Source organism: Anolis carolinensis, chromosome 2, assembly GCF_035594765.1.
Source record: "Anolis carolinensis isolate JA03-04 chromosome 2, rAnoCar3.1.pri, whole genome shotgun sequence".
Classification (NCBI taxonomy): Eukaryota; Metazoa; Chordata; class Lepidosauria; order Squamata; family Dactyloidae; genus Anolis; species Anolis carolinensis.
The window spans coordinates 153,656,448-153,674,927 of NC_085842.1; the positions used below are offsets into that span (position 1 = coordinate 153,656,448).

Here is an 18,480-nt window from a genome sequence, read left to right on the forward strand (position 1 = left end):
AGACAGACCCACACAGTCAAATTATACTTTATCTAACTTCAAAGTTTGCTCATTGCTTCCTTGGCTTTCAGCTTTAGCAAGGATGTTGCTATTCTCCACAGTATTACATCTGCCAATAACAACATACCCCCTTTCATCTTTTTCAGCTTTCCTGGGAGAAATTGTGGATTTTCTTTTACTACTCCCCTCCCATAGCCAAATCTTAAGCTTTAGGAAAGGTCCCTGAAGTTGGAGTGCTCCCCACCCCCACCTCAACATGGGCCTCACAGTATTTCACTCCAAAACAAAATTGTTGATGTACATTTTCAGTATGATGGCTCCCCCCCCCCCAAAAAAAAAAAAACCCGTTTCCCTAGAAAGCCCTTTCCAAAGCTTCGGCCCACTTGCTTGTTTAAAGCCATGCTTCCCCTGCCAGGAGGCTTATGTATATAGATGACATACTGGAGGGAAGGAGGATGAAGAGGAGGAGGAGGAGGAGGAGGAGAAAAGAGGGGAGGAGGGAATGAAGCCCTTTGACTTCACTTTTTCTTGGTCCCATATTATGCATTTCCACACTTACGTGGGCAGATGCAACATTTGAATCATACAATAATTGGCTTTGGGAAATCAGTAGCTCATAATAATAATATTGTGAGTGGCCAGAATAAAAAGACTTATTTCTTTGAATGATGGGGGCCATTAATCATGTGTGTGTGGGCTAATGTAAATGTTGCCAGCAGTTGCAAGGGGAATAGACGCCTTTCCTAGCACCATGTCTCCTTCTGCCTTCAGACCTACCAAACTGGCAGACAAAACAGAGCCATTTCTAAGTTCATGTGTCCACTGAGAAGGAAAATCTCTTTCAGTCTGTGGTATTGAGCACAGCAAGTAACATGGATAATGACTTGCAAGCTGAGGTGTCTCCTGATTTGACTCTGCAGTACAGCTCAAACGACAATGAGTGTGTGCCGATGGATCATCCCTTGAGACAGCTGGATGCACAAACCGTACTTGGATCCCTGAGCAGTGCAGAGACCACACTAGCATCTTTACTGAAGCCAGAAAAAGCAGAAGAATTATCTTAGGAAAGAGAACTAAAAGGAAGACTATGAGAATCTGTCTGGTTTCTGAAGCAAGGCATGCTGGCGTAGTAAGAAAGAAGGACTGGAATGTTATCACAAGATGGGATAAGAAGCAAATTAGGAATAAAATGCTTCCGGTGTCTGACCCATGTTGAATTTGCAATGGTTACAATCAGCCTTGTGTGTAGTCAAAATCTGATGTCCCCCAACAAATGTAGACTGCACAGATAGGATGGACTGATAAGTTCCTCTGATCCCTGGAATTAGTTCTGCAAGAACAGACAGAAGATGTCAGTAGCATTGGTCCATATGAAAGCCCAGACATCCAAAATCTCTAGTCCTATCAAGACATTGGTTCTCCTGACATTGACATTTTTAGACTCACATTGTTCTCAATGACTTGTGCTAATATACAATAGAATCATTTCTATTGTATATTAGAGACCCCAAGGACCATCCAGTCCAACCCCCTGCCATGCAGGAAAGGACAATCAGAGCACTCCCAACAGATGATTATCTAGCCTCTGTTTAAAAGCCTCCAAAAGGGGGGTCTCCACCACTCTCCAAGTGTCACGCCCAAGGCTACGGAGCACCAAGAACCAAACACGGAGGCCAATAACTATCTAATATCTTTATTAAGGAAATATATAAAAGTAATAAAAACAAGTAGAAAGTATAGTCCAGAAGCAGACCTATCAAATGAGGTCAAATATAGTCCAGAAATGTTTTGTCCAATAAATGATATTAGAGTTCAAAGTTAAATCCAAACCGAAACACACACTATTGCCAAGCAATAGTGTGGGGAAACGTCCAGGGTCTTTCAGGGTCCAAGGTAAAAATCCACAACAAGGTACGAGGGCAAGACTTGATTCTTGAAGCAAGGTCCGTGGCTAGAAGCAAAGCAAGGCAATTCTTGAAATACTTGAATGAGCAAGGCAAGGGAACTAGATTTGCGGACTTTGCGAAGTCCACACAAGGCTGGAACGCGATTTCACTCCTGAAGCTGCTCTGTTGACTCCGCATCGGACCAACCGTGCCAGGCACCTATATCTGGGTCTCGTTTTCCCGCCAAGCAGGTGTGCAGCGTTCTCTTTCCCTAGAGAACGGGAAACGAAACCCAACTTTCTCCAGATGTGAGACTCCCTGGATGTTCCCAGGGGAAACATGGCTAATCAGTGTCTTGTTTGGCTGCAATTCTCAAACTCCTGTGAACCCGCTCTTTAACTCCCCTGTCTGCAGCAAAGGACTGTCTCCTAGCAAAGGGAGGTGAGAGCTGTTCAAGGTCTGTCTTAATTGGCTCTGGGGCGAGAACATCAACATCAGGCATCTGGAAAGATTCCGGCTGTTGTTGATCCGGAGAAAACCCCATGTTTTCATCCTCATCTGTCACAGTGACACTAGGAGCGGGACTACAAGGCCCATGAGGCATCACACCAAGGCAGAGAGTTCAACTGTTGAACAGATCTTATAGGCAGGAAGTTCTTCCTAATGTTCAGGTGGAATCTCCTTTCCTGTAATTTGAACCCATTGCTCTGAGTTCTAATTTCTAGGATAGCAGAAAACAAGCCTGCTCCCTTTTCCTAATGACAGCCTTATTTGAACATAGCTATCATGTCTCTTCCCAACCTTCTTCTATGGGCTAAACAGACCCAACTCTTTAAGACGCTCCTCATAGGACATGGTCTCCAGACCTTTGATCATTTCAGTCAGCCTCCTCTGGACACCTTCCAGCTTGCCAATAACCCTCTTGAATTGTGGTGCCAAGAATTGGACACAGTATTCCAAGTGAGGTCTGACCAACGCAGAATAGAAAGGCACCATGGCTTCCCTTGATCTAGACACTAGACTCTTTTTGATGCAGCCCAAAATCCCATTGACTTTTTCAGGTGCTGCATCATAATGTTGACACATGTTCAGCTTGTCTTCCATTAAAACTACAAGATCTCTTTCATATGTACTGTTGTCTACCCAGGCGTCATCCCTCCTGTAGCTGTACATTTCATTTTTTCTGTCTAAGTGTAATATCCTACATTTGTCCCTGTTGAAATTCATTTTGTTAGTTCTGGCCCAGTTCTCTAATCTGTTAAGACCATTTTGAATTCTGGTCCCGTCTTCTGGACAGAGGCAGTCCACTGGCGAGGCTAATTAGGCGCTCACCTGTGGCGCAAAACTACCGGGGGCGCAGTTGAGGTGCCCCCGCATGTGCCAGGCCAGGCCAAAGGAAGGCCTGAAGGTGGGCGGCGGGCCCAGGCCCATCGCCCAAAATGGCCGATGGTCCTGTGCACGTGTGCAGGGCTTCCCTGCACCCGCGTGGACATGGAAGGCATGCCATCCACCCTTCTGCGTCCTACCGTGTCCGTGCGGGCAGGGCTGGAGAGGGGTGACTGGCTCCTCCTCTCCTGGCTGCCTCCCAGAGCCCCGCATTGCAAAGAAGCTTCCCGCCCTGCAAAGAGGCCTCCCAAGTCAGGAGGCCACCCTCTTCCTTTTGGCCCATGGAGCCTCCGTTTCGGGTCCTTCTCCCCCCAAAATTGAAGCTTCCAAGTACACAAAGGCATCAAGACCCCAGAGCCTTGCTGTTGCGCCAGAGGAAATGTCAGGAGAGAATGCTTCTGGAACATGGCAGGCAAGAGTTCTTTCTCCCAAACTGGCCCATCGCCCATGGGGGGGGACGCCAAAATTTGGGGGGGGGATCCGGTTTGCCTGCTCTTGAAAATGACCTAGGGACGGCTCTGCTTCTGGAATATTAGCCATCTCTCCTAAATTGGTGCCATCTGCAAATTTATCTATCCAGACCTATCTTATGTTTTGGCTTGTGTATTGATGGGGGAGTATGCTGCTGTCTAGCAACTTTATTTACATTTTGTGCTTCTAGGTGGTGAATTTTCTGGACTGGCTGTGGTAGCAACACATATATGAACATCCTCCTAAGAGACAAAATCCGTGTTAAACAAAACAACCTCCATGAATGTTCAAGACATTCAAAAATGTGTATTCGAGGTGTGGACATTTTGCAGACTTGCATACAGCAAGCATATTAGAAGCAAGTGAACTCACATTCCTGTACTTTTATCTTCTACAGATAGACAAGGTCAATAAACCTATATCAACAAATTTTTATCAATACCTCCTGGACTGTGTCCTTGGAAACTGTATTCCTACTATTTGGGGAAAGTCATCACTACCATTTAATTTTCATTTAATCAGATGCTTCAGAAAGAAAGAAAAACCACTTTGTCATCCAGAAAGAGAGGTGTACAAAAAGTAGTATCAAAGAGCTTAAGAAAGGCAATTCTTTTTGTATAAAGAGCCTTCAAAATTTGTCACTTGAATCTTTTTCAGCCAAACACAACTAGCTGAGCTGCCACAGATGTAATATTTCCATGACATCCATTTTCACAGACTCCCTGGCTCCAGTCTCTGTCCTGGATTACTCCCTTGCCACTATGCAACACGAAAGCAACAACAGCAATAACAGAAATAAAGCAAAAAGGTTCTTTTCATGACAGAAGTTTAGGCGAAATGAAATCAGTACAGAATACAGAGTTTTAAATATCATTTTAGTTTGGCTTGATTGGATCAAGGGTATATTTTTTCTGAATATCCTCTTGAAATGGATATATTCCAGTCACTACAAGTCACTGCCAAAAGAAGGGATATAAGAATATTTTTTTCTTGTCCATGACAAAATGTCTGAATTATGTTAGCGGCACACCATTTGTCCCAACACATTGCGACATCTCAAAGATAAAAAAATTATCAACTGCATAATATTTTTCATGCATGAGTTAAAAATGGGGAAAACTCAGTATTTTATCTCTTTTTTTCATTTCTGGATAGGATTTGCTCAAATATGTGTTTCTAAAAATATTTTTATAACATTTTTTTATTTTATTTCATAATGCTCCCTGGCAAAATATTGTTTTTGGTGATAAACTTATTTCCTTTTATGCAAGAATTTTTCACAAATTGTGAATATCTACTCATATATCTAAGCAACCGTGACTCAAACCCAGATTATGTGCCTTCAAGTTGACTTGGGGTGCATCTAAACTGTAAAATTAATTCAGTTTCACATCAGTTTACCTGTCATGGTTCAATGCTATTGAATCACCGAAGCTGTAGTTTCTGAGGCACCAACATTTTGGCAGAGAAGGCTAAAGAGCTTGTAAAAATTCAACACCCATGATTCCATAGCATTGAGTCAATGTAGCTACCACAATGTAGATGCAATCTTTGTTTTCTGGAAACCCCATTACAAACTCTTCTTGGCACAATGCATTCAGATGACATTGACCATTACCTTATGCTGAGTCTGAGCAAGTATGACTTACCCAAGGTCACCTAATCGGTTGCCATGGCCAATCAGGAATTCCAACGCTGATCTCTCTGAATCTGTTCACTAGATCATACTGGTTCTATCAAACCCCAATCCCTTCGAAAAAATGAACCTGCTTGGGCTGACTCATTTGACTTTTCAAGAAAATGCCCTAAGGGCACCAGACCCCGTTTGAAGCTAAGAAGAGTCAGCCTGGTTAGCACTTGGATGGGAGACTGACAATGAACACCATATGCTGTAGATTATATTTCAGAGGAAGGAACAGTAAAACCACCTCTGAAATTTTTGTAGTTGTCATATGTTGATGGGGAACTTAAAGGTCATTTACACAAGTCTTTCAATGAAGAAAACTGTTGCATGCATTGCATTTAACAGGATCAGGAATTTTATAGACATGTCCTACATAAGGCAGCACAACTAAGTAATTTAATCTAAATACTGTCATTGTCTCTGGCATCAACAAAATAAAGACCAGCTGTTTATATAACTGTTGTGATACAAAAATACCTTTCTGTGGCTATAAGTGTGTCCTCTGCCTCTTTTCAGTATACCCCTTTCCTCTGTTGATTTACCATATGAAAGCTGGACAAAGTTGCATGTAGGCAAATGGCATCCCACCAGCATAATTAAGAATATAATTAGATCTTCTGAGGTTAACGCTCTGAAATTTTTCCCTTGGTAGGAAAATCCTTTAAAAACACAGACATTTTTATCTGAAGTAAGCCCACCAAAAAAGAAAAATAATGAAGAAAGTAGCCTAGAAAGACTGTTGAGCGGTCTTGAGCTGCCACAGTTTTCCTTCCTTGCAGTAAAGCATGGCTAAAACAACACAAACTCCTCGGGCTTACTAATTTTTCAGGCCAATATTTTTGTATAATTTGTGTGCTTTATAAGCCTTGGAAAACCCACCAGAGGCCACACGTTTCTGATGTAATCGTCTTTGAATTCAACAAAGCCCATTACCATGTCAATGAGGGTGGGGGAAACTGGTTCCAAAAATCAAGAGGGGTGGTGGGTTTCTCTTAGAGTACACCGGAGGGAATTTTCACTACAGCTACTGAAATAATAAACTTCAGCGCCCAGCTCCCATGTATCGCTCTCCCAGCCAGACGGGTCATTCTTAATCTCAGATAATTCTTTTTTTCTTTTAATTGTGCCATATTTTCATGTAATGTTATTATACATAACAAAGGCTGCCACACATTCGAACTGTAAAGTCTGTGCACATTCATCAGTTGGAATTCTTCTTTTTTTTTTTACATAAAAAGAAATATATTTCTTTTGCAATTTGAATCTCATGTATAAACTCCACTGCAATTTTATCACCCATTCTTCTGACTTTCCCAGGTTTTACGATATATTAGAAATTACCTTTACCAGAAAGTTTTCATTAAAAGGGCTTAATTGCTTATATTGCATATGTAAGAATTGGTTTAAAAGTAACCTCTTCTTGTAAGTAATCCTATTACTTTAAATGGAACTCCAAATGTAAAAGAAAATATTCTTATAGTACCCCAGACTTTGAGTACTTACTTTTAGACAAATCCAGAAAGATTTTGTCCCAAAAGAAAAAGGCATTCCAATACATAGTTTAAAAGTGTGGCCAGCACCTGGGGAAGTTGGGTTCTTAACACGCTCTCACACTAAGGCTCTGCATTTTGGGCTTCTTCTGTCGCTTGCAGAATTCTGGGAAATGTAATTTAGTAGGGTTGTGCCCAGATCCATTAAAAAAACCAGTATTCATCTTATTTAAATGTTGTAGGGCTCCACCACCATCTTTTTTTGTCCGAAACAGACCATGCGGCTGCCAATCATAGCTACTTTCGGTTTCTATTTGAAGACACCTGGAGGCTGCCGTGTATTCGCATGGGGTTTCCCTGTGACCCCTGCCTGTTGAACTAATAAGAATAGATTATAGCCATGATGTGTCTTACCCAATATAAATGGAGTGAGCACCTCCATTTCTCAGTTGGTTCAATGTACACACATTGTGTTTCGTGCACAAAATTAATAAAACTTAATAAACTATAAAATTTTGGCAGGTTTTTTTTAATGTCAGGAGTGACTTGAGAAACTGCAAGTCACTTCTGGTGTGAGAGAATTGGCCGCCTGCAAGGACGTTGCCCATGGGATGCTGGATGTTTGATGTTCCCATCCTTCTGGGAGGCTTCTCTCACGACTCCGCATGGAGCTGGAGGTGACAGAGGGAGCTCATCTTCGCGCCCCTCGGATTCAAACTGGCAACCTTCATGTCAGCAACCCAACCTGCCGGCACATGGGGTTTAACCCATTGCACCACCGGGGCTATGTGTATAAGGTGTATAGGGTAAAGGTTTTACCCTGACATTAAGTCCAGTCATGTGTGACTCTGGGGGTTGGTGCTCATCTCCATTTCTAAGCTGAAGAGTCAGCGTTGTCCGTAGACACCTCCAAGGTCATGTGGCCGGCATGACTGCATGGAGCACCGTTACGGAGCGGTACCTATTGATCTACTCACATTGGCATGTTTTCGAACTGCTAGGTTGGCTAACAGCGGGCGCTCACTCCGCTCCCGGGATTTGAACCTGGGACCTTTAGTTCAGCAGCTCAGTGCTTTAACACACTTCGCCACCAGGGCTCCATATAAGGTGTATATGAAACCTAAATTAATTTTGTGTTTAGATTTGGATCCCATCTCCAAGACTTTTATGTACATATATGCAAATGTTGGCATTCCAAAATAGTTTTTGTGCCAGGGATTTTGGATAAGGAATACTCAATCTGTATAAGTTTTTCCTTTTTGTTGTTTCTCAAAGCGTAGACTTAGTATCCAGACAACGTTTCTTCACCTGTAGCTGAAAACATTAGCTCTTTACTTGGCTCCTGTCACCCTATATAATAGCCCTTGGGCATGGCTAATAAATTAATAAAGGCAATGGGCTGACCCACTCTGGCTGCATTCCAGCTCTAGACTTTGCTGTCTGGGTAATACACAAAAGATTAAGGAAAATTCTCAGGAGTAAACAAAATGTCATGATGGCCATAATGAAAGAGCAATGAGTAATATAGTAAGTAATGCTTTAAAATTATTTGCCTCACCAATGGTAACAGTTTTCCACCTTTGTAATGAGTTACATAATAAACCTTTAAAAATATTTCCACGATATGTCTACAACAACAACTTCTTTGTGAAGTTTCTGTTCTTGGCATTGGGGCCAGGGGGCTGAAATGACAATATTTCATCGCCAAGGACCCTGGCAAATGGTTTTGACAGTGCTGAAGTTTTTGATGGTGCTGACCACTTAAGAGACATACTGTTTTCCATGGAAATTACATTTTGTAAGAAAACTTGCCCTAAATATTTTATCAAATAGCAACTATTCAAGTATATTCTAAAAACTGATTCATTTTTTGAAAACAAAAAAATGTTCAAGTTAAAAATTGAGTATGAGGCTTGTTAACAAGGATTTTTTTTGGTCTAGTTAAATGTTCTCAGATATGTTTCTGAATCACTTGAAATAGACATGATAATAAGAGAGATCTAAATGAAATGGTCCAAATCCTTTCTGGTCTCAGTACATTCATGCATTTATTCTGCCTAGGTTGCCTTATTTCAAGAAATCTGGAGCATGCAGATAACTGTGTAGTTTTGCTCCTAAATTTAGCATCCCAAAATTGGGGGCACAATCCAGCTCCTTTAAAATCAGTAGGAATGTTGCCATGACATTTCAATGGAAGGTAGATTGTACACTTGGGTGTTAGCTCCAGGAAGAAAATTTTGCATAAATTTCTGATGAGGGATTTATTTTGGGTTTCTGCCGTGTGGTGTTTAGTTGCCAAACTGGCAGAGTGTATCACTATTTAGAGCCTTGAACAGGCCTCCGTGATGAATTGGCCCCCAACCTGCTTTGCCCCACACATTGAAACCACTTCTGAATCTTGGCACCATTTTCTTCCAAAGCCATTTTACTTCTACAGGGTGTACAAAGAGGAAGGAATACTGTTGCCAGACATCCAGGCTTGACCAGGAAAGGTCAGTCTTGTCAAGGAAGTTTCCAGGGGAACCTTTATTCTGACTATAAAATGTTCAGAAATTCTAAAAAAAAATGCAGTTCTGACTAAAATTTTTCCCTATGTTTGTGTGTTAGGGGGAGATTTTTTTCTTATCAGAGATTCATCCAATGTTTACTCTTAATGATAAAGATGTGCCTTAAAGTTTTACAAGTGACATTTTGCAAATTATGCAAAACTCCTTAGCTGCAACTTTATGTAATTTTTTTCTAGACATCAATTAAGGTGAAGGGTCCCCATGTAAAGTCCAGTCTTCTGTGCCACATGTTGCATATGTTAGGAGAAGGCAGCAAGGTGTTAGAGGAGAGAGTTTTGTGTTCCATGCCGTCTGTGGTCCACCTCATAACCTGGTCTATTTCTTCTAAGTATGATGGTGGGTTCTGTTTCCAGCCCTGAAGAAACATTCAGTGAGTAGCTCTGTCATCCTTTCCATGTAGCATTGGAAAAATGTTATCTTGTTATGATTAAATGTCTTGATCTGGTCATGGAATATGTCATGGGACTATCCAACACACTGTTATTACTCTATATACCATGTTTGAATTTAAAAGTTTTAGGCAAAAAATCAACCCCCCAAAACAAGATCATGTGTCAACAGAAATACCTTATCCTAACTCTTATAAAAAAGAACTATCCATTTCTCAATGAAGAGAAGCACCAAACCCTTCTACTCTCCCCACCACAGCACCACTTATAGCCTTTTCAAATGCCAAGATGGGGAAAATGTTGGAGGTAGCCAGGGACTGCTGGCCCTCTGTGACAGCATTTGTGTTTCCACTCTCTGCAGAATGACCCTCAACTTAACCATGGGTGATATCAAAATCTATAATTTTGACCCCAAAACCTGCCTTTGACTTGTACATGGGGTTAACTTATAGTTCAGTATATTTGGTAGATCTTATTTTTTCACTCCAACTGTTTGCCAGCTGTTGGTATCACACTACTAGGTGGATCTCAGGACTCTAGTAAAAAGTAAAACATGCCTACAAATGCTTATATCTGCCCACCTGTGTGGGGTTCTGGCTTGCCTATGGTTCATGCTGTACTTCCCAATATGTTTAGAGGTGTGCATGCACCAAATCTTTACATAGTATGCATGCTTAAACCTACTGGAGTGTGTGTCGGGGGGGGGGGGGGGAATATTGTTTCCAAAACACCACCATTTGGGGAGGAGACTGAGACAAGCAGCTTGCTTGAACAGCAGCTATTAAGCATTTATTAAGACCATGTTTTATAACTTGCTTTCTAATAAGTCTTTTAAAGAAGGGCCTGTATGTATATAATCATTTCATAAATATGAATGCAGAATTTGGAAAGGGAGACTTAATTTAAAGTGTTGCCTTTTTTATTAGCAAGTGCATAGCTTAATTATGGTAATAAAAATATAGATTAGTTAAGCTTGGGCTGCTGTTCTTATACCTGAAAACACAGACCAGGCTGCCTGCCTTTTTAATAAGCAGCTTCTGAGGAGGTGAACTAAATTCCTTTGGCGAGGAATTTAAGGGGTGGTGTGCTGAGGGTGTGGGGGGATGAGGGCTTACTATTAGGAACTGGCTATATTCTTTAATAAGGCTAGACAGCAAAATGACTTTTTCTTGCTGTCTGCAGTTTTTTGGGGTGGTTGTGGGTGGGTTGAAAAATGCATATAAGTCCCTTGCTAAATCCATGGGGAGCCGGGCCCGGGGGGTGGGGGTTGGCTGGATATGGGTGGTGAAACTTGATGTGAATAAATATTTTTGAAGGAAAGCTCCCTTACTGTTTTCAGTACAAAATGTAAACTGAACATTCAGAGGAATATATTTTAAACACACACACACACACACACACACACACACACACAGCTTTTATTCCAATAAAATTGTGTGCTTTTAAGGGGCCTATTTTAGCATGCCAACTGGATGGGAACATTGCACAAAGGCTGTTTGTAACTTTAAAATGCACAAACACTGTTTTGAAAAACAACACTTCTAATGCAGTGCTGAGTCTGTCTGTTCAGAATGAATCCACACTTAACTTTCTCAAATGTTTACAGGATACCGTCCTTAAAATGTATAATCCCTCCTCTCAATCTGTTCATCCAATGGGCTACAGACTCCATTATCTGGTGTACAATATTTGACTTGAACTCCTTTACTTGTGTTATGCCTTAAAAGCATTCAGAATGCTTTCAGTATCTTTTGTGGAAATACCTCTAGAATGGGAAATCCTATGAAATGTGAGCTATTAGAGCCACATAGAGTGTGACTTGGTAGATTATAAACCACACATTTATGTGTATATGCATAAAGATATTATGCACTCACTTCCCTTCTATTCTGGATCTTGCATGTAGAAATAGGGAGAGTTATTTGCTGTGTTCTAGCGTTGGGGTTGCCAAGAGAGGAAAAGTTAAACCACCACTAGATTGTTGTTTCCCTGCACCAGATGAAAGCACAGAGCTCCATATGAAGTTTAGTGAGTAATATCAGTAAAGGTGAAAGAAGTAATATCCCCATTAAGATTGCTGTTTTTCCACAGCAGAGAGTCGTGGGTTTCCAAGTGACTGGAGCTCATTCTGGACCTCAGTATAAGGGAGCTATCCAATGTGCTGAGTCCCAGACACCCCGAAATGGGGGCAATTAATTCAGAAAATTAAATATCTGGACAAATGTAGTCAATATGCTGAGTACAGATGATCAGGAAGTCCTTCCTTCGTGATTCAGAAGGAGAGGGAGTTGAAATAAGAGGTGAATTTTTGAAGCCCTCAAATTTTTGGTGCCACACAAAAAGGTATATACTGAATATCTCTTTGTATCTCTTTCCTTATCATTCTTGTCCTGAAAGGATCCTATAAATTTCATCCTGAAAGTATCCTAAAAATCATCCCTAACTCCCCCCCCCCCCCGTTTGCTTCCTCAAAAGGCAGCAGAGACAGGAGCGGAAGAACTGGAAGAACCATTTACCTGCCCAATTTCATTCTCATGACCCTTGTAATAACCCTCAATAGACCTCCTAAATCACCAGATTGAGAAAAAGATGAAAAAGACCTTCTTATTTCTTACATACCCCTATTACTGCTCCCATTGGTGACATTTAGATAGATAAAGATGGTAGTTGTTCTATGGATCAGGAAGGGAATGGAAGAAAGCTATTTGGATAATGGGCCGGGCTGTGGCGAAGCTGGCTAGTAACCAGCTGCAATAAATCACTACTGACCGAGAGGTCATGAGTTCGAAGCCCAGGTCGGGTTAAGCCCCCAACCATTAAATAGCCCGGCTTGCTGTTGACCTATGCAGCTCCGAAAGACAGTTGCATCTGTCAATTAGGGAGATTTAGGTACGCTTTATGCGTGGAGGCTAATTTAACTAATTTACAACATCATAAAACTGCCAGCAAAACACGAGGAATGGAATGAGGAAGTACAGCCACTAGTGGACAGTGAAGCAACAGCTCCCCCTGTGGCAGGAATCGTGAAGCTGGAAAAAAATGTTAAATGCCTCTGTGTCTGTCTATATATGTTGTTTGTCTGTTGGCGTTGAATGTTTGCTATATATGTGTTCATTGTAATCCGCCCTGAGTCCCCTTTGGGATGAGAAGGGAGGAATATAAATACTGTAAATAAATAAATAAATAATGACGAAGACTGATAAGGATGATATCTGAATCTTGGGTTGGCTCAGAAAGTGATCCATGTACTTTCGGATTTCATTGGGGAGTTGCGGGTGAGGGGGGGAGAAAACATTTCCTTCTTCAACTTTTAATTTCTTTCCAAATACATTTGCATTTTCAGTTCTGTGTGTGTACATATACATGATACATCTGAAAAGAAAGAATGTACCTCTATAGAATGTGTGTTTTAAATGATGTTCAACAATTAGCATTAATTCTTTGATGGTTCTGTCCTTTCTTTACTATTCCATTGCTTTTGACAAGATAACTAGACCTGTGCCAAGATCACATTTTAATGTATGTTTTAGTTCTGTAACATAATCTGTAAAATGCAAGAGCCCAAGGGGTCTTGGAAAACCTTCTGGGAGTCAGTAAACTCTTAAGGTAATGGCAGTTGTCATCTGACAGAGAACTTTTCAGCTATACAATTTAGGATAGTGTTACCAAAAAAGAGAGAAAAAACTGACAAAGTTATTGTTCTGCTGCATTTTATGTCAAGCTCAGACTGCAGAAAAGCCTATAAAACACCTGTGTTATATTAGAGATAATAACAGAATTTCCTTTCATGACTTTAGACATGACAGAATTTTTAAATGTTCAGATTTCCCAGCTGCTTTACCTTTAAATGCACAAGGATGGAAATAGTCAGACACTGAATACACTGGAGACTGGGGCACACAGGGAACCAAGGGAACCAAGGGACTTAACCAGCTATGATGAGAAAAAATATATATATTAGCTATTTTTGAATGCTTTAACCTTCTTAAGTAAAGCACCACCAATGTTTGGGTGTTCAACCCCACTCTCAGTAGATCTGCTGTGAGGATCTCATGCCTAGGCCTATGCCCAACCCATTCCTTTTTGTTGCTCTTTTAATAATGGGCCAGTTGAAAAATAAATCATAATAATACTCCAGCTTTAATATAGTATCTTACAGATTACATTCATTATGATATGTTGGAAGAAAGACACAATTTCTTGTGGAACATACCAGAACCAAATGTTAAGTATTACTTACTCAGATTGTGCATGGATCAATTTTTCAAGATGGGCTCTGGCTGTTTTGGCTGTTTCAGCTCTTTCAGCCAGCCGTAACTGCACAGGCTCTGCCACCATTTTTTTTCTGGCTACAACTGACTACATGGCTGTCGAAATGACTGCATGTGTAGCCGAAAGAATGGTGGAGAGGCAGCTGTAAACATCTTTTAGGTAAGGTTGGCTTCCTTTTTTCTGTTGCAAGCAGAATTCTGAGAGAGACAGATCAATGATCTAAATTCTCTGTGCCATTCACAGCTCTGCGTGGTTTGGCTTGCTTTTTGACTCAAAAAGCAATAAATAAGCAGTTTACTTTCTACACACTTAAAAAACTGCCACCAATGGTGCCCTTCACACGAGGCAAGCTTTAAATGTTGGGTAGAAGATGTATCTTACCATTTCTAAAGCCACCATAAAATGAGGAGGTAATGTATATTTTTATTTAAGAATGGCAAATGCTCCTTCAGGTGGTATGGCTCCCATTGAAATAAGTGTTTAAAAAGGGTGCCTCCTTTAATTCAGCTTCACTGAAAGGGTGTTGAGGGCAAATGAACCCAGAAAGGGTGGTTTCTTAAGACTGATGCCTTTAATCCAGGTTTTATTGAAGGATATAAGAAGAAAGGATCCTAGAAAGAGTGATTTCTTAAGACTGAAAATGATGGGAAGGGGAGCCTCGTAAGTTCCCCATTGTCACCAATGAGCTAGACCTTTTGGTTGCCAGGGCGAAAAACAGATCCCCCGACCGAATTTAGGAGGCTCCCAAAAAACAGATCTGGAGGTCCACCAAAATCCGAATACCAAAAACAGATTGGGGTTTAACAGATTTGCATTCCCCTATTACTTACCAGAGGATTTTGATGTTTAGAGTGAGAGAAAAAGTGAGAATAATTGAGAATGAAATGTGGGGCAGGGATGTCATCACTTCTCTCACCAAGTAAATATTTTCTGAACTTTGGGGACCAAACAATTTTTTGCAATGAAAGTAGAAGAGGGGAACTTAACTAATGCCTTTTATTGCAGAGCAATTAGAACTTGAAAAAGATGACCCAAGGGTATCAAATGAACTAATATTTTCATCTTCTCCATTTCCTATCACAGAGCTCCACCTCAAAACATTATGGTTAAGTAAAGAAAATCTCCCAGTAATATTTGCAGTTTCTCTCAATCCACCTCAATGCCTATCAGATAGTGATGTGAGATGACAGACTTAATAAGGATTGAACAAGAAAATAGAGGAGAGATATGAGATTGACTCTTCCAATGTACTTTGATTCTCCATAGGAGATTGCTTGAGAGTACAGGTTGAGTATTCCTAATCCAAAAAATTGTTTTGGAGTTTGGAATTTTAGAATTTTTGATACTTGAATTTGAATATATAGGCAGTCCCCAAGTTATGAACATGATAGGTTCTGTAGGTTTGTTCATAAGTTGAATTTGTATGTAAGTCAGAACAGGTACATTTTTCAAATGTAAATCCACACACACACACACTATATATAGAGTAGCTGTGGCTAGCGTAGGGAAGGGTTAACAGCCCCGTGGTGTTTGTTTTACTCTCTGTGCCCCTATTCAGAAGATTTCACCTCAATTTCTGTCCCAGTGATAATTGGATATTAAAAAAATTGATTTGTTGTGGAAACAAGAATTGGGCTTTCAAACAAGCTTCAGTTGAGACACCTTTTCCCCATGAGAATTCTTTCAGGAGTGAATTTCCTTTCTGAGGGTTAGAGTTCTCTCACTTCCTGTTGTCTCACCCCTGTTCTTAACTACAAGTCATTTATAAGTCAGATGTTCATAACTTGGGGACTGCCTGTATGTACATAATGAAGTATCTTGACGCTGCCACCCAGATCTAAACATTGAATTTATTTATATTCCGTGTATACCTTAAACACATAGTCTGAAGGTAATTTTATGTAATATTTAAAAATCAATTTGTGCCTGACACAAGGTTTGTGTACATTGAACCATCAGGAAGTCAAGGTATCACTATCTCAGCCAACCATGTGGAGAATTTTGGATATTGCAATATTTCAGATATCGGATAAGAGATGTTCAACTCATATTCTTCTAAAAGCAGCTATAATCAGGATTGTTGTTGTTGTTGTTGTTGTTGGTTCTGTGGTGTATGTGCCACCCCACTAGGGGTAGGTTCGCACTTCGGTCCTGTTTTAACTTCTGAGAGTTATCTGTACAAGCAAATTAGGATTGCTCCAAGGGTTACAGACATTATGTGAAATTTATTTATTTATATCCTCTACTTATACTTCTTACCCCCAAAGGGGGGACTGAGGGCTGCTTACAAACTATGGCAATAATTCAATACCAGATTTTAACAATAACAATAACAGTAAAACACAATATTATAAAACTGTAAAAAAATATATATAAATATCAATTATAAATAATCTTTCAAATGAGCCCCCAGATGGCATAGTGGACTAAGGGACTTGAAGGTTGGGTTGCTGACCTGAAAGCTGCCAGGTTCAAATCCCACCTGGGGAGAGTGTGGATGAGCTCCCTCTATCAGCTCCAGCTCCATGCGGGGACACGAGAGAAGCCTCCCACAAGGATGGTAAAAACATCAAAACATCTGAGCGTCCCCTGGGCAACGTCCCTGCAGACGGCCAATTCTCTCACTCCAGAAGCGACTCAAGTTGCTCCTGACACGAAAAAAAAAATCTTTCAAATGAATAAAACATATTGAAGATCTAGGACCAACTGAGTTTTGTACACATTAAATCAATTCCTTTTGCCATTCCTATTCAGAACGATGAAATGGCACAAGCTTCAAAAGAAAAACATAAGCCCTTACTTCACCATTGATTGATAACCTAAATTTAATTCTTACATTTTGTCTATCTCTCAAGTATAATAATAGAATCACAGAGTTGTAAAAGATCACAAAGGTCATCCAGTCCAACCTGCTGCCAAGCAGAATACATTACACTGCTAACTGTATAGCACTATTGAAAGGAAAAAGCCTAAGGAAAGTCACAACATGGAGGCTTTTCCCAACACCCTTGTCAATCCCTTATTATAGCTTCAGAGTATGAACAGTAAAAGTTGAAAAATAAAAGAAACCATCTGCAAACCATTTATCTTTTCCTTCACCAAATTTCAGATATGAATCATTGTTTATGTATTGAATGTTATAAGGAACAAAATTCATCCATCAATCCATAAGTATTTCTCATGTCTTTACCAGCTCTGTTTCTTAAACTGGGTTGAGCCATGACTTACAGGCAAACACAGAGACACTGGCATGATCTGCAGAAGGCCAATTAGCATGTGGGAAACAAAATGCTCTTAAAACGAACAGGCCTCCACTTTGTCAGGCAACCACAAGGTTGACAGAGCTTTTCTTTACAGGCCCTCATATGCCAAACCAAGGGCAGCCTGTGGAGATAGGGCATTTGATTTACCTCATAGTTATTTCTCACAGGATGAAAGGAAATGAGAGAAAGGAAATTAAAAACAGAAGCAGATTACTGAGTCAGCATATATATATGTGTGTGTGTGTGTGTGTGTGTGTGTGTGTGTATGAGTGAGAATGAGCTGGCTTCCTTCTCTCTGGCTTACGTAGCTGATAGTGGCACACATTAAACTTGGTTAAAATCTACGGGTTATGTTACTTGATGGTGGAGGCCATGTGTTAAAAGAACATATCTCATGAGTGAAGCAAAGGAATGAGAAAAGGATGCTATAGCAGGATAAGAACAATAGCCAGAAATCTAGAGAAAAATAATATTTGCATTCAGTTCTATATAAGTGTAAGGGAAGATCATATGGCATAGTGGACTAAGTGACTTGAAGGTTGGGTTACTGACCTGAAAGCTGCCAGGTTCGAATCCCACCCGGGGAGAGAGCAGATGAGCTCCCTCTATCAGCTCCAGCTCCATGCGGGGACATGAGAGAAGCCTCCCACAAGGATGGTAAAAACATCAAAACATCCGGGCGTCCTTGCAGACGGCCAATTCTCTCACTCCAGAAGTGACTCAAGTTGCTCCTGACATGGAAAAAAAAGTGAGAATAATTATTTACATTCCCCATTATCTCTGGCCCCTTCCACACAACTGTATAAAATCCACATTGAACTGAATTATATGGCAGTGTGGACTCAAACAATCCAGTTCAAAGCAGATATTGAGGATTATCTGCCTTGATATTCTGAGTTATATGGCTATGTGGAAGGGTCCTCTGTAACTTTGACTGTAAATAAAATCCCTGTAAATAATTTCAAGCCAAATGTAAATATAACACTTAGATTGCTCCCTGAATAATGGACTTTCAGCCAGTAATCCCTCCTCTCTGTTAGGAATCTAGATTCTGCCCCCACCCAGGCTTGCA

General features: G+C 40.6%; 1 long non-coding RNA gene across 4 annotated transcripts in view; it reads right to left on the reverse strand.

Annotated features, from left to right (window-relative positions):
• Positions 1-18,480, reverse strand: part of LOC107983234 (uncharacterized) — an 87,606-nt gene that overhangs the window by 40,545 nt on the left and 28,581 nt on the right. For all 4 annotated transcript variants that reach the window (XR_010002993.1, XR_010002992.1, XR_001730670.2 and 1 more), the window contains exon 3: positions 17,961-18,139. This is a non-coding gene — a long non-coding RNA (uncharacterized LOC107983234). The remainder of the gene's footprint in view (positions 1-17,960; positions 18,140-18,480) is intronic.